The sequence below is a fragment of the Nipponia nippon genome, unplaced genomic scaffold (genome assembly GCF_047370975.1).
Source record: "Nipponia nippon isolate SJK-2023a ecotype South Korea unplaced genomic scaffold, ASM4737097v1 scaffold_4, whole genome shotgun sequence".
NCBI classification, from domain to species: Eukaryota; Metazoa; Chordata; class Aves; order Pelecaniformes; family Threskiornithidae; genus Nipponia; species Nipponia nippon.
In genome coordinates this window covers 33,338,697-33,363,353 of record NW_028262358.1, presented here as the reverse complement: position 1 = coordinate 33,363,353, position 24,657 = coordinate 33,338,697, and the positions used below count along the sequence as shown (strand labels likewise).

The 24,657-nt window shown below is 41.3% G+C and overlaps 1 long non-coding RNA gene across 1 annotated transcript in view; it reads right to left on the bottom strand.

Annotated features, from left to right (window-relative positions):
* Positions 1 to 13,829: 13,829 nt before the first annotated feature.
* Positions 13,830 to 24,657, bottom strand: part of LOC148053250 (uncharacterized) — a 28,078-nt gene continuing 17,250 nt past the window's right edge. Inside the window, exons 2-3 of the long non-coding RNA XR_015708402.1 lie at positions 19,578 to 19,710; positions 13,830 to 19,481 (exon numbers count right to left, since the gene is read on the bottom strand). This is a non-coding gene — a long non-coding RNA (uncharacterized LOC148053250). The remainder of the gene's footprint in view (positions 19,482 to 19,577; positions 19,711 to 24,657) is intronic.

Here is a 24,657-nt window from a genome sequence, read left to right as displayed (position 1 = left end):
CAAAAAGAAGAGGGAGAGAAAAAAGCATAGGGTGACCAAAGCCTGGAGAGGGTGAACGAGACATTAGCAGCTGGGGTGACCAGCAACATTTGCATTAGGCATTCGGGCGGCCATGTTAGAAAAGCCCTGAGCGGCCTGGGAAGGGGCGGCATGGAGGAGGAGGAGGGCACCCGTGGTGGCCATGGCCAGCAGCCCCGCTGGCTTGGCCCGCCCCAGGTGGCTGCCGCTCTCGGTGGGGTGCGAGGAGCCGGGGCTCTCCCTGCGCCACCCGCTCCTGCCCGCGGAGAAGGACGCGGTGGGCTCCCTCCAACGCAGGCCCACAGGCCTCGCCGGTGTCCCTTGGCACGGATGCCTGCTTAAACCGGGTCGGGCCGTCCCACCCTCTCTTTAAATAAAAAATTAAAATCGGGAAAACCAGCTCTGTCACATCATCTTTCAGCTATTGGTACAGCCAAGAAATAGAATTTTATTTACAGGAGCTGGCTCTTAGCCTCAGGAGTAAAATATTTATCACTCTCCAGCAGTAATAGTTAGCAATGAGACATCATTTCATCCTGCAGTGCTGTTTCCAGTTACTTACAGCTTTCTCAGAAGTGACCTTTAGGGCTGAATATCTCATGCATGTGTCAGCTCAGAAGTGAATATGAGAAGCGTAATAAAAATCAATTTGGGTGTTCTGAAGTTATCTTAATGTGGAAAAAATTGTGTTTTTTCCAGCTAAATAATTTTTCAAATGCCTATTTTATGCTTGGTTACAAAATAACTTTCTTTTAACCTTCCGACTTTGCAAAAAGTGCCACAATGAATGACATTTTTCTCTTTATTTGTGGAAATTTGATTTTGAAATTGCAGTCCAAAATGTTTTAAGATCGCCTGCACAGGACATTATTTTATTTTTATTTTCTTTTCTTCTTTTTGCACTACTGTTCATGAAAACATTTCCTGCAAGAAGTGCTGGGTAATTCCACTTAATGCATACTTTCTGTATGCATCATTAGTCAAACTAATAGTTATACCTGACTTGAATGCCACCTTTGCAAGCCACACCCAGTGATTCACATGCTATCAGATTTTATTCAAAATTTACTGGGTTTAGTATGTATTTGCTATTGTGCATCCAAATAGCTATTTTATGGCTGTGTTGGGCTACCTATATTGCCACGTATTGTTAGGAAACACATAAAAGAGTGCCATGAATCATCCCTTTGAAGACTAAAAGTGCACTACAGTAATCTCATCTGTAAATGAGTGTTACGCTGCAGACAAATACCTGAAGAAATTTGTATGCATAAAGTCTTAAATGACTTCAATATATCCTGGTTTTAAACAAACAGCTTCCTTGAATAGACATTTAGTTTTGTTTGCTTGTTTTACAAACCATTTGGACAATTTGTTCCCTACTCCAATGCTTACAAAAGTCCTGGGCAGTTCACCAAGCCCAGTCTTTGGATCCTCAGCCGGTGGCTGGGAGGGCAGGGGGAACAGGGAGAGGTTGAAGAACACTTCTCTGGGACTCTTGAGTCGCTTCATGCCTTTCCCACTATGTATGAGAAAAACAAATTGAATATGGGCTTTTTGTAGGTGTGAGACTAGGAGCCAAGTCTTTGCTGTAGCTAAGTAAATGATTAACCAAAAATGTTGGGTGCTGTTGATCGATCTCTAATGCTTCATTCTTTATAACTGAAATTCTGGACCTGCCCATCAACTTTTAGGAGGCAGCATTAAGATCATTTTAAGAACTTGTGATTTTTAACTTGGTTTCGTGCTAAATCATAATTGTCATGTCTGTAATACAAAGAAGCCCACATGCATATTTCTCTCTACCAAGAAGAAAACCCATTGTTCTTTATATTTTTTCACTTTGGCAATTTTGGAACCTTTTCCTTTATCTCAGCTATCAACTTTTCATTATATTTTAATATTTATAATACAGAAGAATCTTTGCATTCTGCTCTCAGCCAATTATTACCAGCTTAAGGGACTACTTTTTCGGTACTTGGGAACTTCCAAACCATTACCAAGAGAACTGAAGGAGATGAAGTGGCTGCTGAAAGAACTGACAAAACAAGGCAACTATCAAAGCCATATCCAAAGTGCAGTTGATTTTTTTTGTTTTTGGGGGGTGACTGCAGAGTTTTTCTTAATTAATTTTCAAGTGTCTCTGCTCTTTCGTTCTCCTTAAGGAAGCAAGAGAACTGAAAACTAATTTGGGGAAATATTTTTACATGACAGAGGGCATTAGAACTATTTGTGGCAAAAGACCAACCCAACTGAGTTAAGCTAAGCGTTGATAGCAACATTCAGGTCCTGTGGCACCCTTTCCATTGATCACATCAGCAGCCCGTCACCACGTCTTGGTGTCAGCAACCTCGTTATTCCATAGTACAGGCTCAGGGCCTTGCTCAGTGGCTTGGAGTGTTGTTGCTTACTTCCTACAGCTGCAGATATCTGTTTGTGCCTGCCAGCTTTTTCAGATAGATCAACAGTAATCAAGTCCCATTAATTCTCTTGATGGATTAATTTAATTCATTGACAGGAGCTTCCTCCATCATGAGATAAGCATCCACATCCACACTGACTTGCTAAGTGCCATAAATGCAGGCAGAAGGGCAACCCATTATTAATATAACGGCCTAGCTTAATTAGTTCAATGGAGCTGAGGGAGCATTAGCTTTAGTTGTTGAGGTCTTGGAGAACATGTATAAAATAGATTGGAGTGCACAGACTCATACTTCTCTAATTCCATACAGAGCTTTCTGCATATCCATTTACTAATCAGTTCTAAACTGCAGAGAAGAGCTGCTTCCTTTGTAAAAAAGGATCATTAATTTTCCTTTCTAAAATCGCATCATCAGGGTACTTTGCCTTTAGACATAAAGGAAATCTTTCGTCTTGCATTTTTATTAAACTAGTTGAGGTTCTGAATTGCAGATTTTCACATCTGCGTGGTTTCAAAATGTATGAATTTGTATATTCAGCAGTGCATGCTAAAAGGTGCTGAGATATTAGCACTTACGTTACTGCTTTATATGCCGTAACACTCTATATTTAAACACACTAAAACATAGGCAGAGCCAAATTATTAATGTTTCCATCACAGCTCTGAAATGCTCTTTATCATTTCATGGGAAACTTCCATTTGAGGAAAAGAACACAGTAAATAGCCCTTACTAGTACAATGTCAGCTGTAAATGTCAGATATTCAGTGAAATCATTGTAACAAAAAAAGGAGATAAGCTATTTTATTACATTTAGAAGATAATACCCAATGAGCATTCTAGCTGGAATTGCTTTGCCATATTCATAACTTTGATCTGATTCGAAAGTCAAAGTTTTGAAAACTGTTCTAAAACTTGAAAAGATCAGAATACTGCCTTGTGATTTTTATTGTATAGATAGGGTGGGAGAAAATGCAGCTGCCACCTGAAATTCAATGTAACTTAAGTGGAAGGAAGCCTGATTCGTCTCTCCTATCTGTCAACATTGTTATGTTGGATTAACCAGTCCACTCTTCTGAATTTTTTTTTTTTTAAATATTTTCTAAATTAACTATCAAAGTACTTTTATGAGGTTGGAAATACATAAGGCTCTTTGGGCTTGGAATGAGTATTTTTTTATTCTCGATTTGCATAGCACTTAACAGTCCATAACTAGGGCGCCTAGATGCTGTAGTAGTCCAGTTAACTAGCACTATTTCCCCCATGTTACAGACGGGGAAAATGAAGTAAAGAGAACATCGGAGAACATCTTAAAACCAATTCTAGATCTGAGTTCTGGTTCCACACTTACTTCCTTCAAAACCATAGGAGCTTAAAATATAGAAAATGCTATATGCCATAAAGTGAATAAAGAGCGAGGAAGACAAAAGAGGAATACATTACCCCTTACGCACATCCGCACTCAGTCTTCAGAAGCCTTTTGTTAAGAGTACACCGTAAGCTTTAATGTTCACGTTGACTGCCGGTTTTATACAGCCACTTCCACAAAAACACAGAAGGCAGCAGAGCACTAGCAGGTTTAATTTTTAGAGGAGCAGAATGCCCAGAAAGGCTTTGCAACGACCTTTTCTCATGCCCTCGCATCTCTGCCCTATATGGTAGGGCAAATTATCACCCAAAAGCACTGAGCTGTCATCACACTTGGCAAGGTACATTCCAGCCAGCTGGTTGGAGCCTCAGGCTCTTGCTGATAGGTGTAATTTGCCTAGAAGCAATCCAAATGGGGGTGAGACTGCACCTGCACCCCTGAGACTGGTATACCAGGTGCTAGGGCTTAGTGCTATTTCTTAATTCCAACAAATTATTCAGCAGAGCACAAGGTGAAGGAGGGAGACATCATGGCAGGCCTATTCCTCCTTGGCTCTCAATGAAAGAAATGAGCTTACCTAAAACAAAATAGTTGCATATGTCTATCTCCACGTAATCCACAAGACAAATGTTGAAACTATTACTTCTGAAAAACTGTTGATTGTATGGAAATACTATCAGTTTAATCTTTTGGCCGGTTTTTCCTCATTATCATTTCCTCTTAGCCCCAACACCTACACTGCATTTTGGAATATTTATGATGCTCGCGACCAGAAGTGAAACTGCTCAGCCAGATCACAGCTAAGAGAGGACGAAAGGTTAGGGGTAAGGCCTTCCCTAGTCTTTTCAAAGACAGGAATAAACTAGCCCATCTACCAAGAGAACTTTAGCCTTTCAGCATGACCTAGGAAAACACTTTTCCAAAATGCTATTTAAACACATGACATACCAACTACTTCTTTCCAAACTATGCTACAGAATAGTCCAAATAACTGATTATCATTGCAACAGAAGCTTTGACCTCTAAGCTGTGTTGGGCTCCACCAGTGAAAGTGGATGGCACACACAAATAAAAGGCAGGTACACCAGAAATGAACTTAATCCCTAAATTAATCTGCCAGTTACAGAAGGGATTTTTATGGGCTTGTGACCCTGGGAAGAAGGCAGGAGCAGAAAGCCTTATATCCCACCAGTGCAACGAGTCAAGGCTGGTGCATCATCAGAATCAGCTGTGAAAAACCTAGTGTTCAGTGGGGAAATACTCCAGCTGTTATACCATTGTACAAAATGTGGGCATCACCATCAGTACGAAGTTCCCCAAGTACTCATTCATTTTCTAATGGAAGTGGTGATCACTTTTTAATGCTCTGTGCTGAATCCAGAGCCGTCAGGTATCTCAACCGTGTACCAGCGCGACATACCACCCCTAGGGATGAATAGTTTGAGAATCCCAAATTAAATTTATAGAAAATAGGACATGAGGATGCTCTGCTCGATTAAGATGACAGCACACAGTCATAGTATTTTTCATGCCAATATTTGTTCTCATAAATAGAATAAAGATCTGGAAGCAAAGCAAAGCAAAAAGTGAGGCAAAATGGGAAAAGAGAAGCATGATCTAAGTAAGTCTTAAATCCATAAAAGACTTGCAGAAAGACAGCCTTTCCTAACTGTGGAAAGCTAGTAAAAGGTAACTTTGCCTATTGAAACAGATTAATAACACTTTGAATTAAACACATTGCCAACCCCGAATTGCAAAAAAAAAAAACCCTATTCATTACACCAAAATCCACTATATAATGCAGAGGCCTACCCTCAACATCCTCAAAAATGGAAAATCCTCAGTGTTCCAGCAGTTACCACTTTCTGTTCAAGTTGTTTCCATGGCTTGGGGTTGACTGTGAGCCCAGAAACAGCACAGTTCTTTGCAGACCTATAGCAAGCACCACATCAAGCAGAGACTCAGCAGCAGTCTCCTCTGGTTAGCGATCAAGACACAGAATCTTAGGTGTAAAGCCCAGTAAGGTGGGACTAGGTGAATACACAGGTAGGAGGGAAGAACAAGGAAATGCATGTGAGAACAGCGGAGTTGAGAACCGAGATGCTCCGGGGGTCTGAGAGAAATGGAGACACCAAGCCAGACCTCCAGCTTTCCTGAACTGGTGAGACCCTGCGATGTGAAATCCTGATCCCACTGAAGTCAGTGGCAACTTTGCCAGGACTACGCTGGGATTGGGATTACGTCTCCTGATGGACAGAACTGAGCTCATACCTCGTCGTCTGCTTGATGAGACCTGCAGGCCTCACACAAAGTTGCTTCACATGATTTCCCGTAAAAACAACACAACAACAAAAACTTGGGAACTTTTTTTTTCCACCATGACAAATCCAGACAATTTATTCTATTTATGATACTGTAAGTATTCCCACAAACTTTGTACCTTATGCATACTTATGTCCTATTTATTTAGGACAAGATCAAAACTAGGTCTGGCTGGTTCTAGGGCAATAAGAGAATGAGGAGTACTCATCCTGCCTCTAGTGGGTTTAGGAACCATGGGCTATATTTTGGCATTTCTGAGCTTATCCTGAAGGCATTGCACCCTCAGCAGCAAGTTCGGCATATAACCTCACGCCTGGGCTATCTGTTCAGTCAAACTGGACCAGAGTTTAAGTACTTTGCTTGACTGGGGCCTCAGAGGCCACACTTTGAGCAACCAAGCTTCCAAAGGAAGGGGGAAAAAGCCCTAATCCAAGGAAACCATGCTTCGTATGTACTAGTTAAGTAGAGATTTCAGATGGCAGAAAAGACTGAGGACTGTTTCCATGTCATTTGTTTATCTCACAGGGCAGCAAAGGATGCAGTATGTTCTTTTGTCAGTTCTTCCAAAGGATGACTCAGCGGCTTTCATAGGCAGGACATTGCGAACATGTAGCAATATGATTCTATCATTTCTGTTCGAGCAGTTCAGTAAAGACAACGATCTGTAGCAGATAAGGTATGAATTCATAAGGGAGAAATATTTACAGATTAAAAGGTCTGTCATTTATGTTACTAGGGAAAAGAGAAATTTAACCAGGCAACAGCAAAATTCTCTACCTTTTAGTTTTGTAAAATGAAAGTCCTTGTTGCAGAGCCTTCACATTTAGAAGTTGAGTTCTGGCCTTAAATACATACCCGTGTATATTTTCTTCCTCCATCGGTGGTCTCTAACTCCCTTCTGAATAACTTCCACTGAATTTCAGAATTTGTTTTTTCAAGATTCTTGAGAGTCACAACACAAGGGGTAAGAAAGCCACAGATTCAGTTATGACACCATGAACCGCAGGAGAAATGATAGCACCCTCTGCTGTCATTTTAGATTATTCTCTTAAAGATTGCTGTATTAATCTCCGTAGTTTTATCTTGCCCAGAAAAAAGCCACCAGAATATTTGGTTCATAATTTTTAATTCATGTTAGAAAGACTGTGACCGCCTTGTGATTTATTTCTATTTTAGTGTTTTGTAAATGACTGTAATATTCCACAATCCAGATTAGTTTATCTTCTGGGATCTAAATAGAACTGAAATTTTAAATCTATGCCATCTGGTCATGTGAGATAAGATTCACCTTTCAAAATATACCTTCTCTTTCAATAAATGTGCTTTTTATCATATGCACACTGAATTTCAACATACGCTTTCTAAAACTCACTCTCTGATTGACAAGCCCAAGAGCTAGACAGTTTTAATCTTCACTTCTGTAATTCATACAGCTAACACTGGAAAGCTGCACAATACAAGTTTGGCTTCTATCTGCCTTTTCCCTGCTGCAGACACAGCCAGTTCTGACACTGCTCTCCCAAAGACATGTTTGTGGATTGACTACAGAGGCCTGAAGGGACTTAATGCCAGGATTAGGGACTGAAGTACAATTTACATTAACATTAGATGAATATACACTCCCTCTTTCTCTAATTCCCATTTCCCTTCTGGGATGGATGGATGTTTGTGGTTCTGGGGTAAAATGTTATAAAACAAGAGTAAAATTGCATACACAGAGAGTCTTTAATTATGCATTTATGGAGGTGGACTTTTTTGCTGTAGAACTGATTGGATAGATCGTAATTTGTTTTTAATTCACTCACATGCATGAACAGAGTGAAATATATTCGATTTACATTATTGTGATCTACACAAAAGCATCTGTGTCTCCAGACCGTGGGATACCGAAAAGGGAGCTCTGGACCAATACCAAGAAAATCCATTTCTTTAGAAACTTCATGTGGCGTATTGAGCCAAAAATGGATCAAGTCTTCCTGTATATTTAATGCCTGTTTCATTAAATGGATTTCAGAGCTCAATTTCAGGTTTTCCAACTATTGCTTTTTCTTTCCAGAGGAAATTTGGTATTCTGTCCTCTTTTTTTTTTTTTAATGTTCAGTATCAACATTTTAAATTGAAGTGCTAGGAAAGATTCTTCTGTATTCGTTAAAAGAAGCTGGTCTGCTGGTAGTGGTTTTAAAACATTGGGTATCAGTATCCATTCACATCCTTGAACAAAAGTGATTTTAAGTAGAGAAGTGCAAAGTAAATACTGATCATATACATGAAATAACAGAATTTTTACTGAGAGAGAACAAACACATTATTATCCCAGCATTGCTTTTGCTGCATGTTGTCATTGCCCAGATTTGTTAGCATGCAGTAAAACAACAAAACCAATGAAAATCAACAGGACAGAACCGACCAGGTTCTCAGTGAGCATCAGCTGGCGCATAGAAATCACTAGAGCTGCATATATATACGTTAGCACGAATTTATCTGGCCTGATATTCCTTATGGAAGATATAGGCTTAATGCTAAGACTCATATGGTTGGCTCAGCTCAGTGTCTATGTTTACCTCTGGAAAAAAAAAAAATCCTCAGAGACTGAAGAAAATGGCATCTGCTCTACAGGTGTATTTGCTATGCATCATTACCTGCAGGCTGTATAGCCAAAAGAACTTGTACCGTATCTCCAGACCGATCACAATTTGGGTCTGTCTTTAATTGCCATATTACCACCTCAACCTCACTTCACAAGCGAGTTGATGCCTTCTCCTGTTGTGCTATGTTTTCACGTTATCCATTCTTGGCCGATTGCAGGAAAATGAAAGTGACGTTCGCAGGCCACAGCCTCGGTCCTCCCGTCCCCTCAACACTTAGCAGGGACATAAGGCTTCCAAGGCTCCTTCCATCTAACAATGCTTAGGTGCTTCATTATAACTGTTTCTTTTAATGCTTTATTGCACTTACAGCTTTGGTGTATACATCCAGTTTAAGACAAAAATATTCTGTCCGTTTGATAGGTGGTAATCTCTTCAGGCCAAGGGCTGCCTTTCACAGCATATAAATCAAGGTTCTTGACTTGACGTACACTTCTGTGGCCTTCAGACAAGTTGCTACAGTGTTTTGCTGTTGCTGACTGATGTCTCCTGAAATGTGGCCCTCATGTCATGGTCCAGGACATTAAGCAAAGGTTCCTTTGATCTTTTGATGAAACCCAGTGCAGAGTCAGAAAACTGTTGTCTTTCCTTCAATATACACAGTATTGGGGACCTTCTGGGATCTCAGGCAGTTTTACAGCATGCATCACCTCAAAGCAGCCAAGCACAAGCAAGCGTCAGGCACCTAGGAGCACCAGATGAAGGAGCTGTAGCATCATGGCAGGCAGATCTTGGGTGAGAGCACGACACAGCTCTGCCTTGGCCTTCCTGCACTGCACCATGGACCAGTAGTAAGAGCAGCAGGGTCAGGGCCCAGGAACAGCAAAGCAAAACCTCACAGCAAAGAAATTCAGGGGAAATTTCTGTACACAGTTCTCCACATTCTTTCCCTGTTACTGACACCCACCTCTCTACAAAAGTCTGTTTTATCACACCTTGCTTATGTCCACTAGGTGGTAGCAAAAAGGCGTTATTGGGAGAGGAAGGGTTTCCAGCTCCCTCTTTCCACCCGGGGGAATGCGCCCACCTCCACCTGCGCACCCGGCTGTCTGCGGGGCAGAGCTGGAGGCCAGCTGATGATGGTGGGGGGTAGGTGGGGGGAAACCCCCAGGAGCTTCATTTGTATAGATCCTGGACAAAGAACTTGCTAAAGAGTAAATGCTTCTCAAACTTCAGGAAGATGCAAGGAAGGCAAGTTGCAGCAAATGCTTTGCTTTTTCAGGACTACAAGATAGGGAGAAGGGAATGCTTGGGGACTTTCTCATTGAAAGCATTCCCAAAACCTGCAGAGGAATGCTCTGGTGCCATGTTCTTCCAGCAATGCTGTCCCACACACAAGTTGTCAAATGTGTGGCAGCTTCCATGTTTCTTTAGGGTATGATACATATGGTAAGGCCACCCCTAAGTGCTAGAGGCCAAAGAGGGGAACAAGGTAAAGGCAGTTCATGGTGTTCTGATGGCATTATTACTTCATTTAAAAATACATACAATTAATAAATTAACTGAACTCTCTGTTGGGATGAAGATTCAGGCACAAGCTTAAAGACACAAACGTTGATCTCCTCCTGCTCCCCATCTGTAACACTGCTAGCACTAGAGCTTAGTAAAAAAATATGAAATTTCTGATTGTGTAGAAGTTTTCCTTTTCCATACAGGGACAAACTCAATATTTTTTAAATGGAAGATGAGATTATTTTTGGTGAAAAGAGAGAAGAAGAATTGCCTCGAAATAACTAGGGCATTTATATTGGAAAAGAAAAAAAAATAAACCAAAAAAGATCTCTCATTCAAATCCCAGTCCTGCTTGATTCAGGGCAGGCACGCGATTTTGATGGACAGCTTTACCAGAGACTGTGACCTCTACATTAGTGCTACTGGGTCACCTCATGGGACACCGTGAGGCAGTCTGTCTCTACCCAGCCTCTGCTTATTTGCAGGTCTCTCTCAGCATGTTAATCTGAATTACCACACTAGAGGAAACATCTTCTGCTGAAACATTCTTGCAATATATTTGGATTACAAAAAAAAGCGTCTTTTATTTGGAAAATTGCTCCAGGAACTCCTGACCATCTCTGTTCAATGGAGCAGGAAGGCCACGATTTCAGAGTAAAAAAAGCAATGCTCAGCAAACTGCCGGACCTCCTCTTGTGCACACACAACATCCCAGCTACTGCTGGAGCCTAGTAGAAAGGGTGGCAGAAGGACTGTGCAGTCGTTTGGTACCAACCAAGTAGCACTGGGAAGGATGCAATTTGTTTCTCTCCTCCAGCTCCTCAGCATTTAAGCTGCAGCAGCTCAACCTTCTTGAGAGAAATCCTCACCAGACTGCAATTTAGTTGAGTTCTTATTGTCCTGCAAGAGAAAAGCAGGGCAAGGAAAAAAACAAACAGAACAAAACCAGTAACTCTTTATTAAAAGTGAATTGTTTCAAGAGCAAAAATTCAGAAAATGTCCCAAGTCAAACAGGATCAACTATATTAGATTTTCATTCCTGCCTTCCTGCACAGGCAAGGTAATCAATAATCCACATTTTTCCTGATCTTAGTAACATCCTAGAGGTTGTACTTTCACAGGGATAAACTGTTCAGCAGCTTCTTCAGTATATTAATCACAAGCAAGCCTTTCCTGAATGTCAGGCAGTCCTGTACTTCTGATGTTTACCTTTTGTTTTTTTTAAAGCAATACTAAAAACACAACAAAAAAACCCTGGTTTATTTGACCATTACTTAACTTCATATCCTTTTCACAAGACAAGTTTGCCTCGGAACCCAATCCCTGTGGCACCTCCCTTTCCTCATCTAAATTGTTATTTGTCACAGTTCCTGCATTTAACTTATAAACCAGACTTGCTCCATTTTTAGTTTTAACTGTAAAAAGAATGCTTTAAATCAAGGTGAATACATTTCTGTTACTATGGTGTACTTCACAAAGGCTTTTCCTGGTGTCAAATCTTCTCTAGCCTCTTGACGAATACCATTGCATTTGTAGATGAAAGTTTTCCCACTAACAGGATATGTAGCCTTTCACCTCTAAGATGCTGTTTTGAATCCTGCCCTTCTCGGTTGCCAAACAAGTGTCAAAGAGCAGCAATTTAGATTACAAGAGTTGAAGGATCTTGATCTAATTTCCAGGGAAAAGACGTTCACAAAGCATAGAAGGAGTCCATTTGGCCCCTTGCTTTTGAGGCTGGCCTTGCTAACCAAAGAGTTAATAATCAGAAACTAAAGTCAGAGCAGCTCAATTATGACATAAAGTGGACATTTTTGGTAAGTCGTGCAATGAAGTAGCTTACAGATTTAGCAGACTTTAGATTTGGTCAGGGAGAGGGTATCAAGTGACCAGAAGCACGTACTGCATGGGTCATGCTAATGGAAGCTTTAATACCTTTGCTTTACCTCCTGCCAGCAAGAAGGGGCCAGTGACTGCAGCATCCCCTTCTCACTTAATAATTGTTTGCCTCTGTGCTGATGCCTAGCAGTACTTTCTCCAAATCAGAGTTGGCATACGAGCAGAAGAAAAGGTACTCTTTTTGCACGCCTGAACCATACCTATCCCATGGTTAAATATTCTGTTATCATGTTCTTCGTGGGTGATGGTCCAGGAGCAGCAAGTAATAAACTCTTGCCCTGTGCAATTTCATTAACCTTGTTCAGTTTGTGACTATGAGCTTTGCAACCTCGGGTGTCACCTCATTTTCTCCCATCAGATGCACAAGTTAGTCATGCACAGCTTTATTTATGTATGTAACACAACCTTGTTTATCTGAGCCCCAGAGCTTTTGGGTAAGCATAGAGCCTAGACAAATGGGGATGCTGGCCCTGAGTGTGAAATCCAACATTTTCTGAGTACACTATGCTGCCTGAGTAAGAGCAAGCAAACATCCTAAACAAAGGGGAGACCATAAGGAAAGCAAGCAGAAGGAGGACTTCAATGAAAGTTAAATCTAAAGGCTTTGCACACACACACAAAAAATAAATAAAAACAAAACCCAAACCCACACACACCGTGCATGGAGGCAAACAAGAGAGAGCTGCTCTTTGGGTATGACCCATACTGTGCTGTGGCAACACAGATATTGCAGTTGGCTCTTGCCAGTCCTCCTGTCACCTCTTACCATCTTTACCTTTTCGGAGGGCTAAGGGAGGATGCCAGCTGCCCTGGGACCGCTCTACTGAGCCAGTGTACTATTCTGTTAGCTACAGTGGGCAGACTTCGTTTTCAGGAATTTTCCATTTTTTGCTCTACAAAAAGGTCTTTTTGGTTCTGGCAGGTTTTTCCCTTTTCTTCCTGGTGAATGCTGAGGTGAAGAAACTGCTGTGTTTCCCAGCACTATCTAGCGCATCCACAAACAACTTCCCCTTGGCTTAAGCAGTCTGTCACAGACCTTTTGTTCCTGACATAATTATAAAAGTCCTACTTTGTCTTCACAGTGTTCAACCCTTTTTTGTCACATCTTTTGTTGCCTTCTTGACATTTCTGGTTTTTGTTGACCTTTTTCCATCATTTTCCTATTTCTTTGGCTTTGTAACATTGCGTTGAGCCTGCTGATTTATATTTTTTACTGTGTCTTTATCTATTCCACACCCCAGCGTTGAGATAACTGGCAATTTTTTGCTCATCAAGTACTTCTGACTTGGTAATAAATATCTTAAAGTCCCTGTTAGTTACTTAACTTTCCCACTCCAATTCTATGCTATTCTGTGCTGTGCTCAGTGAAGTCCATAGCCCTTCCTCAAAAGGTCAACGAAAGTCATGTTTGTGCATATCAGGACAGAATTTGGCAACAAAAGCTTAAGTTTTCCCATGTTTTACTTTGCGAAAACTTAAAAATAGAAATATAAAAAGAAGTGAAGATTTTTCCCAATCCACATTTCTCACTGGATCAAGGATGTTTATTATTTTAGCGATGCATGTTTTCACTTTGTATCCACTATCCCAAAAGCTCCAGATAGGTGTTTCTCAGGGGAGTAGGACACGTGAAGTCAGTGAGTGTTTTCCTGGGACTCTCAGGGCCCTGACTTTGAGCATTCACCTACCTGCAAACCTGAGCTTGGTTGCTTTGCAAATATTTGGAAGGTAAATGGAACAATATGCATTGGGGTAGATACCTGCATGTAAATATTCAGTAATTTTATCATATAACAGAATTAGATCAAGAGCTTCAGCCCCTTATTCTGGATTCTAGCAACAGTTTACTGTGGGACACTGGAAACACTGGAAATATAGAAGATTGCTACACCAACATGAAGGACTTTAAGATCTTGAATTGGAAGATTCTATAAAAAGGCAACAGAAGATTAATAAGTACCATGCTATCCTACGTGATACTGGGCTTAATGCAGGGAATGGATTTAGTACAAAACATGAGCCTGAATGTCCTCAGTAGACAAGAGGGCATTCATTGAAGAGGGACAAGTAAGTCTTGAAATTCATCTGCAGGTGAAAGTGTTTGATTCTCCTTATTTGTATTTACCACAGCATTGATTAGATAAATTCTCCATTCTAAGCAACATAACATCCATAGTTTTGCTCTTTACCCTAAAACAAACAAACAAACAAACAAACAAACAAACAAAAAAGTGGGTGTCTTGCCTGAGTTGTCTAGGAAGTTAAATTGTAGGTCACAGGTACGAGTACGATACCACCTTCGATTTTTTTTCAGTGTTGGATGTCATTTTATTTAACAGAGCACTAGTCAGGGCAAGAGGAGACATCAACCTTAACAGCTTGTTAGAAAAATGTTGTAAGATCAACAAGGAGGACCTCAGGCTGCTGAATTAATTGAGTCCCATCAGAGTTTCTTACTCCATATCTGGTAACCGCATACCACCTGAAGGCAAACCTTTATTTTTGTGCTCTGAGCCCTGGACAAAAAGTTTGCAATATCTTTTATGTTACTTTACCTGCAGATGTACTTTACTGTGGTCACGTAAACACATCTCAGTAATTTTTCATCAACGCTCTGCCTGGAGTTTGTATTCCTCTTTATACAACACTGACAACTCCACAGCCACTTGCTTACAGACCACATTCGCAGGCTAAGCTTCTGAAATAAAAGATTTCCTGTTTTGTTCACTTTCTCACTCTACTTTTACAAATTATCTATTTAAAATTGCCAGTATTGAAAAGTGAAACATAATTGAAACAAACAGAAATATTAAAACTGGCCTAAGGATATAGTCACAGCAATGTCTGTAGGTACAGCCTACATGGGACCTGTCTAGTCCCCTGACAAGAGAAACACATTGTTTTTCAGGAAGAGTTTATACTTGCTGGGGCTTGCATATACACTGACATTTCTTCCTAGCCAATTATTAGTAAATGTTTCTAACAGATCACCCCACTGAAGAAGAATACAGATTCATTTAAAACAACACACAGTGCTTGTTTCTGGTTGTAAGATGCATATAGTATTTTAAAAGAATTACCATATACTAATAGGTTTTGCAAGGCTACTATCTCACATTACCTGGTGGCAAATTAGTAGGCCGTATTTGCAATTATTGGATTTCATATGGTGTTTAATGATTTCTGTAGAATTCATTTTACAGACTCATTAAAACACACTCAGATTTTCTTAATGAAAGCATTTAATCTGAAAATAGAAGTGTAGTGGTGTTTGATGGAGTGTCGCACCTGCAGTAATAGCAAACAATATGGGAATGTACAGAAACCTGGATGAAGTTGCTCTTATCTCCCACTACCATGGTTCATACTTAGAAACAAGAAATCATCATCGAGGCCATTGTTATAATTCTGAACTGTGCTCTGCATGTTTGAGCATGTGTTCAAAGGCCAAGTTTACCTAAAAGAAGCAGTCAGCCCAAGATCAAACATTCCCCTTGCAGGGAATGGGAAGCACCGAGAACTTTGGACTCTGTGAGTTTGAGTTTCTGCTGCGTTGCTTGGTGTGCCACCTCTACGACGTGGGAGTGGGAGAGAAAGTGAGGATGGCGGGAAGGTTTCACAGGTGGCTCCTGCTGGTCTGAGCAAGTGGAAGGGGCAGAGTGGAGAGGCAAGGAAGTGGGTCTGGGTGTTTTCTGTTCCTGAGTCCTGCTTCAAGGTGTCCGAGTGAGAAGGGCAGATGAGTAGGGACAAGAATTGCCCATTGGGAATCACAGTCCCTCCTGAGCCGGAGGTCCCTGCAGTCTTGAGCATCCTCCTGACCTTTTCTGCTTCTGGCCCACACTCCAAGTCCCCAATACTTTCTCTCTTCTGACCCAGATGTCTTATCCCTCACCTCCCTGCACTGCAGTGACCCACTCAAATGACTTAAGTGTGTTAACTCTACACCACCTTCCTTTGTCCTCATCACCCCCTTCCCTTCCAGCTTTCCTCTGATCCCAAATCCCTTCTCACCGCTCCTGTTTCAAATACCCCACTTCCCCTTTTCTCAAATGTCCCATAAGTTAACCACAGTGCCCTCAGCCTCTCCCATTCAAGAGCATCTCCTCATTGAACCCTCTCCTGTTTCAAATTCTTAGTCCTGACCCCGCAACCCACCCTGCAGCCTATTACCACTCTCTTCTCATTCCTCCCCTCACCTCCAATCCTCTGTCCTGCTCCCAAATTCTCTTCCAGCTCACCCCACTCCATACACACACTCCCCCTTATCTGCAGCTCCTTTCCCACCTATGTCCTCACCTCAGATCACCAAACCCACTGCGGCTTTTTAGTTCTTCCTGCTCAGCTTTGGTGATGTGCCCATCTGCCATACTCTTCCCCTGTAGTTGGGTGGTCAGCTAAAGCCTCCCCCGTTCTTGGCTGTCCTTGCAGGATAAAAGGAAGGAATCAGAGCTCCTCCTTTATCCAGGATTTCAAAAGCTCAGGCTGCACTCACCAGATGTTGACAAGAACAAAATGGTTTTCAAAAGAAAATAGTGAGGTAAGGAAGAGGATGTAGGGTAGCCATATTTATCAAGAAAAGTCTCTGCAGTCCAGGTATCTGACCCTAATTCATCATAGGAGTGGAGAGTGGAGAAGGAAATTTGCCTAGAAGAAGAAGTAGGGCAGAAAACTTTGGCCAGGTCAGCATTCCCCTAAGCAAATCACTGGAAAGGTAGAAGGGGTCAGAGCAGGACATTTCCCATCTCCCTCAAGTCTGCATTACACTTGTGTTCTCCAGGGCATCCGGAGAAGCACAGCCCAAGCTGTCCTGCATGCATCACATTGAAGCTCTGTCTCTGGACAGAAGAAAATGGGGCTCTGGACCTCCAAGTCCTTGGGAACAGAATGAAGCAAGCCATTGGGGACCTAACTGAACCAACAGGGGAAATTTCTGGTTTGGATTTTGAGAAGCTTGCAACACAGGCCATAAAAATTTCCCCAGAACTATGTCTGAACAACTGCACCAGTGTTAGTTGTAGGACATTATGATGTCAACAGGAGAATTCCTTCATGTATATTGTTGCAAAATGCTACTGAGCAATATCTGTAAGTATATCCTTGAACATTTTTCCACCACTGAAAGTGACTAATCCTGTGCAGGTTTAGCCAAACTTTCTCAGAATACCAGGCAATGCTGAGGAGCAAAGCAGTCCGACCATTGCACGAACTACCGTGTAGCTGTTAGCAAGGACAGTTGGGGGAGGGGGGGAAGAAAAAAAACCAACAGTCTCCCTTCTGCTTGCATAGAATTTCTTGACAATGTAAAATTCTTTCCTTAGAGAATAAAGGGGCTCTTCATGATGACTGAAGAAGTCATTTCTACTGACAACAGGCATCCAAATTCTGGAGGAGAAACAAAACATCCAAACGATCAATATATTGTAAAGACCACTACTTTAACAAACTTAGGTGTTTACAGCAGATGGCCAGGACATATTCAAACACTCCAGATTCTTTCTCATAGATGTCACGTACACAGACATTACCCTCCTTATTATTGTACATGTGATTTGTAAATTCTTCTGCTGGCATTACTGAAATATCGATTTTAAAACAACAAACAATATTTCCTTCACATGCCAAAGAAAACAGGAATTTTAACATTTTAATCCTTCCCTAGAGATGGCAGGATTCCCTTGGTTTGTGTGTGACTCCACAGAGTTGCCTGTTATGCCCATGTGAGGGAGGGACGACTCCTCTGGTTTTTTTCCACTTATTCACAGTGAGGAGCTCTTTGTCCGCAGACTCCTATGACAAGTCTCCTTGTTTCCTGGCTGTGCTCACCATTCATTTCTGAATCTGCGAGGTAGGAAAGTTTTGTACAGGGGGGGAAAAAAGTTATTGCATTTTCCCAGACTCCCATGGCAAACAGCGGGCATGCAAGGAGGAAGCATGACAGGTTAAGGCTCGTTGGGTCTCCCTCAGCTTTGGTCCTTCTTCAAGAATCTCTTTTCTTCCTACCAGGCAAATGTTTCTGCTCCTTATCTGCTCACCTCTCCATGTAGCCTCTGGTTTCCCTCTGCCACCGAGATCTGTGTGTGGGCTGCTTCTTGTGAAGGACAAATGTTCTGCTCCAGCAGCAGCCAGCCGACCCTCTGCAGTCAGGGCACCGCTCCTCTGCCTGACTCTGACTCAGAAATGGCTGGGGGCCCTTCTACCCTTGGCACTTGGCTCCTCTTGCCCCAGGTTCATCTCCCATCACACAGTGCCATGCTGGGCTGCCAAGTATTCCACTTAGGTAACACTTGGCATTTCCAGCCCCAGGGCCTCAGCACTGACGCAATTTCCAAAATTATTTTTTAAAAAGCCACAAATATTTTGAATTCCTAGCAACTGAGAAACCCCAAAAGCAAGAAAGCAGCATTCTTCTGCCAGGAAGGGAAGAGGAAAGGCTGCAATGGGGAGAAGAATGGTGGATTGAGAACTGCTTCACCTTTCTCCTCCCTCCTCCTTCTCCTTAAACTTGCTGGTAATGTAAGGTCAGGGGAGAGGGGAGAAAAAACTGGGTGTGTGTGGGGGGGAATAAATTCTGGAATCCTCTGTCCAGGACTAAAGGTAGAAAAGATCACAGAAAGCAATGGCCACAGCTTTTTGTCTCTCCGCTCTAGCTTCTCACCTCCATAAAACCCATATATCAATACAGGTGAGAGACAGATGTTATTCATTTTTCCCCTTCTTCCTTCATTAAAAATAAATAGAGAGAGGCATAGTTAATGGTTAATGCTGCTGAGTTCACGAAGCAAACAGTTCTCTTTTCCCATCTTGCCCATAGTTTAATTATGAACTTAGGCTGCCTTCAGGCAACAAAGGGCAAGAAAGCAGGGAACACATATATCCAGAAATGCGGTGTTTGATGTCTCTGAGCTAAAATTAAAAAAAAAAAAAGAATTCGAAGTGGAGAATAAAAGCAATATGCAAACCATGGAGCTTGGAGTCAAGGGGAGACAAAGCAAAAAAACAGGGCTGAAGATAGCTGAGCAACAAGCAACATGGAGGACTTCCAAATTCAGCAGTAATGCTAGAAAGCTGTTTCTGTGAAGGTTGTTAGTAAATGATCTTCAAAGTAGTCACAGATTAAAAAAATAAATGAACGAGCTGTAGCTGCTATAAGTGTGGCCTCTGGGTTTGCCAGCACTGAACAAGCAAGGTAGGAGGAGAAAAATCAAGATCCCAGGGTCTAGAGTCAGAAGAACGACAGAGAAATCCAGAAATCCCACCTGTGGGGTGCAGAAGAGCCAGAGAACGCGGTGTATCCCCACACTCCTCCAAAACACCCAGGAAACTTCGGGATTGCCTTGGAGTATTTGGTGCTCTGAAACACTGAATGCCAAAGCTCAGTATTTGTCTGTCAGGGAGGTGAAAGCAGAGCTGAAGGACCACATTGGATAAGGATGCTCATACAAATCTGACACTCACCAGTGCCATAAGCAGTCACTGTACAACTTCAGAGCCACAGAGACCAGGCTCCAATTCGTGATGCTGCAGGAAGGAGAGGGCAGCTTTCTGTCTGGATTATTCCATGGTGGAAAAAAACAGCATTTACAGAAGCCTGCCAGAAGAGAAAGGATTTGGAGCTTCAGTGCAGATCAAAACTAGCCCCCAAAATATTTCTTTTAAGCGTGATCCACATTTTTCTGCGGCCCAAAGCAAATCAGAGCTCCCAATCTTAGCATCACAGCTAAACACATGAGATCAAGGAGCTGATCCAAAGTTCACTAAGCATCAGAGAAATAAATTGGGCTTGCCTTTGGATACAATAAAATACAGGTGACTGTTGTATTTACAAGGAATAAGAGGCACACACAAACTAGCTGACTTCACAGAACATATAAGGTCACTATTATTTGCAGAAGCCATAAAACATGATGAATAGCACAGATATGCTCAAAGTTGTTAGGTATGCAAAATTAATAATGGTAAGTACCTGATAACATGTGGAAAGCTAGCTTTTCAAAAGTCAGGCAGGTAGGTAGTCAGGCCGATTTCTAGGAGAAACTCCAGGGAATGTCTCCCATAGTTTAACACTAAAAGAATAGGGTACCCCAACATCAAACTGCTGCTAGAAATCCTGTGCATCAAAAGAACTGTAGATACTGAAGACACAGCACCTACAGACTGCAGACTCTGAAAACATCTAGCTGACGCAGAGTAAAAAGATACCCTAATTTTAACCAGGTTTGTAGAACTCAGAGAGCTGTCTTCCTGATCTGTTCCTTTCCTTGTATCATCTAGTGAAATCGCCTTGTTAATCAGCACATGAGTTTTCTAAAACAATTGAGTACTAGGGGAACGCTATAGGAAGGATACAGTTTTGACAAGGAAAAAAAACCCTGAACGAAATCCAAAAAAATCTAAAAAAAAAATCCAAATAGGTGTTTTACAGTTTTACCTTTTTAATACATAAAGATTATATTTAGATTTAGATACTGGTATCCAGATTACAGGCAGTAATATTTACATATGCATCCCAAAATCTAACTATCTTGATACAAAAAGAGTCCTTAAGCAACATGAGAAAAAAAAAAGCAACTTGTGGCAGAGTACCTCATGAACTTTGAAATGGTGATATACATTTAAAAATAAGACTGAGGAGGGGGAAGAAAAAAGCTTTCAGTGGTGTTGGAAGACCATCCCTTGTTGTTAGAATAACCATGGCTTTCAAACAGGAGCCAGAGTGGGTTTTTCAACCCCACTGCACATCTATAATTTAGGAAAGTAGAACCCAGACACTATTGTGAAAGAAGATGGCGATAATATATACTCCTTTCTTTGGTTTTGGAAGCGTTGGCAGAGGTGGTCAGACTATGAGTGAGATGAATTGATTTTGGAAAAAAAGAAAAGCATAATAGTGTATTAATGCATAGTGAAAGGACAACACGGCATTAATCTAATGATATACTTGTTATATTACTAATTGAAATGCCTTGTTAAACAAAATCAATAAATACAATCTTTTCCCTATCAGAAAGCTGACTAGTGAGATTGTCATGATGTTATGATTTACATCTATTTTTATTAAAATTATTTTAATTTTTTTTACCAGAATACCAAGTCTCTTCTCTATGAAGGATCTGACCACTAGTTGGCATTGTTACTTCATTCAAATAAATAGCCTTTAAACGAGGTGTTCAGCTACAAAAGCCGACTTCTACATTTTTGAGCTCTAAGTTTCATTTAGCAACATCTGGGAAAGGTGGTGAGGGAAAAATGGAGGAAAAAGTAATAAGTGATTGGAAAATTATTTCCCCCTCCCCACCCCATATATCTCTTTCAGCAAATTTTTAGTTCTGCCTAGAATTCTGAAGGAGGGACTGAAGCAATCTCAAGTGTATTTGTGAAAAAAAAAAAAAAAACAAAAAACCAAAAAACCAAAACAAACCATCCCAAACAAAACCCAGACAAACCCATAGCCATAGTCACACATACTTAAGTGGTAAAGTCCAGGCTGTGAATGTAGACCCAGTGATATTCCCAGGTCAGGAAGCTTAAATAACAGAAACACAACTGTTGAATGCAAACGTGAAATAAAAGCACCTTATATCCCAGTGAGCTGCTCCTTCTGTTACCACTCTAATATTAAACTCAGTGCTACAGCAGAGCCTTATGTTCTCTTCTACCAGCTCTGAGCTGCTGGTAATAAAGCAAGTGACACCTTTTCTGCATGGAGTTTCTGTCATTTTTAGAATAAAAGGAAGGGTTTGTTCCTCATCGTCCCAGAAAAAAAACAGGGTGCTACATTTGTAGTTTGGGTGTGAAGAGGCCTTTTAGGCAAAGAGTCTGCCTGTGCTGGCTGCAAGAGGCTGCTTGGCCTCCAAGAGGAGTCCGTTCGATTGGAGGCTGCATTATCATACATGGGATGAGATGTCGGATTCCTCCTGGCTGTGCTACCCATAGCTCTGCCGTGCAAGACTGGAGAGCATCTCCAGGATTCAGCAACACAAGCTGGTTACAGGGGTCCCTGCAGACAGGCAAATGGAAAAGAGAACAGGTTGTCTCTCTATGCCCAGTCGGTGGGAGAAGGAGAAGGGATTTTCACCTTTTGGAGCCTAACTTTTAGGGCTGATATTGAAAGAGTTAATGTTTTGCTTTAGCCGTAAATCAGGCTTCCTTTCAAGTAAAGTTAACATTTCAGTTATGTAGAAGCAAGCTTTAAAAAATATCCAGTTCTCAAAGGAAAATGAACACAACCTGAAAGAGCTGCTTTAGAACAATAAGAAAGATGTAATCTCTATAATACTGCAAATCCTGGCTCATACACAAAACCCACAGACTGACACTACCAGCACATTAACTACAGTGAGTCACAGAAAGGTTCTCAAATTAAATCCTCATCTACACTACTGACACACTTTATGGCCTTAGGTATGTCTCATCGACACTCCTGAGCTCTAAAGTACACATAACACTTACCCAACATTAGGGAGATTAATTCATTAGCGACTGCAAAGTGCTAAGTAAATATTTACAACAATTAACAACCAAGTAGGATGTTTTCATCACCAAAACAAAAAGAAATGTGAAATGCAAACAGCACCAATGTGAGTGGTGGAAAATAAAGTTAAAGCAAAAACTTCCTTCCATTTTAATGAATGTTTGAAAACCAAAACAACAACAAAAAGCAGTCAATCAACCAGACTGTGGTTTTGAATGACTTGAGTACCTTGACATCAACTCTTTAAGAAAGCACTGTAGGCTGGTATATAAGAAGATTAAAACAGTTAAACTTTGCAACTGCTTTGCATATACAACTTTATAAATTCTCGTGATAGAAAGCAGCTGATCCCACAGTATCCAAGATATTCCCTGTTGCTTTAGATTTAATTAAATTAAACCACTCACGAGGTTATGCTATGTCACAAGGCAATCCATGGACGATCACAGAAGCCATAGTAAACCATCCCCAAATTTTCCACTATCAAATATCTTAGCAATTGTTTTGTTTTGAAGAAGCTGTACATCAGAAACACTCAATGGGTTGGAGTTAGCAGATGTAATGCTGCTTAGGACACCAATGTATGCAGGCTAATCTCACTCCTGTCAGTGAGAAGCAACTGAAGTATGTGTGATGGCTCCTAGTTTATAACACAGACTGGAGTCTGATATCCAATTGTACTCATTATCAAAATCTATACAAACGCTGTCCAAATTATTTAACATTAAAATCTTCCATCCTTTGAAGATAAACAGGTTAACAAGCTTTAAAATCATTAATGAAGTAAGGCTTGAGGAGTATCCTTCTGAGCAACATAAACATTGGCTCAACTAATATCTCATGCCATCAACGAAGAAAGATCACTAGCAGACCCAGGCCAAGATGCTGTGGGAAATAAGTGGAAGGCAATAACAGCTGGAAATATTTGGCACATACAATAAAGTTTTGAAACCCTTTGGATCCTGGGTTTCCAAGCTTTTTTTTTTTTTTTTAACCACAAAATATTTCATGAGCACTTGCATGAGAAACAAGGTCAGCAGGACCCAGGTGTGCTATGACATTATTACCTGCCATGAGATGGTACAAACATCCCTCTCCCTCTCCTTCTCCCTCTCGCCCTCCAATTATCTATTTGGAGAACGCATGTAAGAGCACATCTTCAGGGCTAATGTTATATATCTGGGCAGGAATACATATCTGTCTATACATTACAATTGGAAATCCAGTCTTCTTAGGGTGAAATGGGCTGATGAAATGGGCTTTATACAATAGCGCTGTATATCTATCCAGCTTTGCATTTCCTAATGGCTTCTGAACACGACAGGCAGCTTTAGCCACATTTGACAGATGGGCTGAGGAGGTCCCAAATTCCTACAGTGCTGTAGGACATCTGCACGAGGATAGAAGATACCAGCAAACGGCCCTGTTGAGGGAAAGGCTGCAACAGGGGATCAGCAGCTCCCTGCTGGGACGGGTCAGGGAGGACACGTACAGCTCAGAACAAGGCATCGCACACCCTGCCTTTTGCCCATTCAGTAGTTCAGAAGAAGATGAGAGTATGTATGCATGGAGCAGAAAGGCAGGCAACGCTGAAAGGAGAAGAAACATATTGGTGGAGGGCTCAGAAGAGGTGCAACTGTTATATCTGGAGGGATTTTACAAATTTCTTTTATTTATTTATTTTTACTGGCAGAAGGTTGGGATGTAGGATGCAAGACTTGGGGGAACTAAATTTCTCCTGCCTGGAAGAAAAATAGTTTCTTTCTACTGCAATGGTTCCTAACTATTTAAATGTCTCAATCAGATGAAACCTGCTTATCCACTGCTCAGTGTGATGGGGGATGAGAAAAGTAAGAACACAAATACTTGTGTACGGTGGTACAGGAGTCTCAGTCCCTGCATGGACCTGGCTGTGCTCGCTCCACAAATGTAAACAGAAAAGATTATTCCTGTCCTAAAACAGTTACATAAATATTTTTCCTGTCTGCCCTAAAATAGTGAAACCCAAACTAAACATAAGCCAACCACCCTCTTTAATGGTGATTATAGCCTTGCTGGATTCTA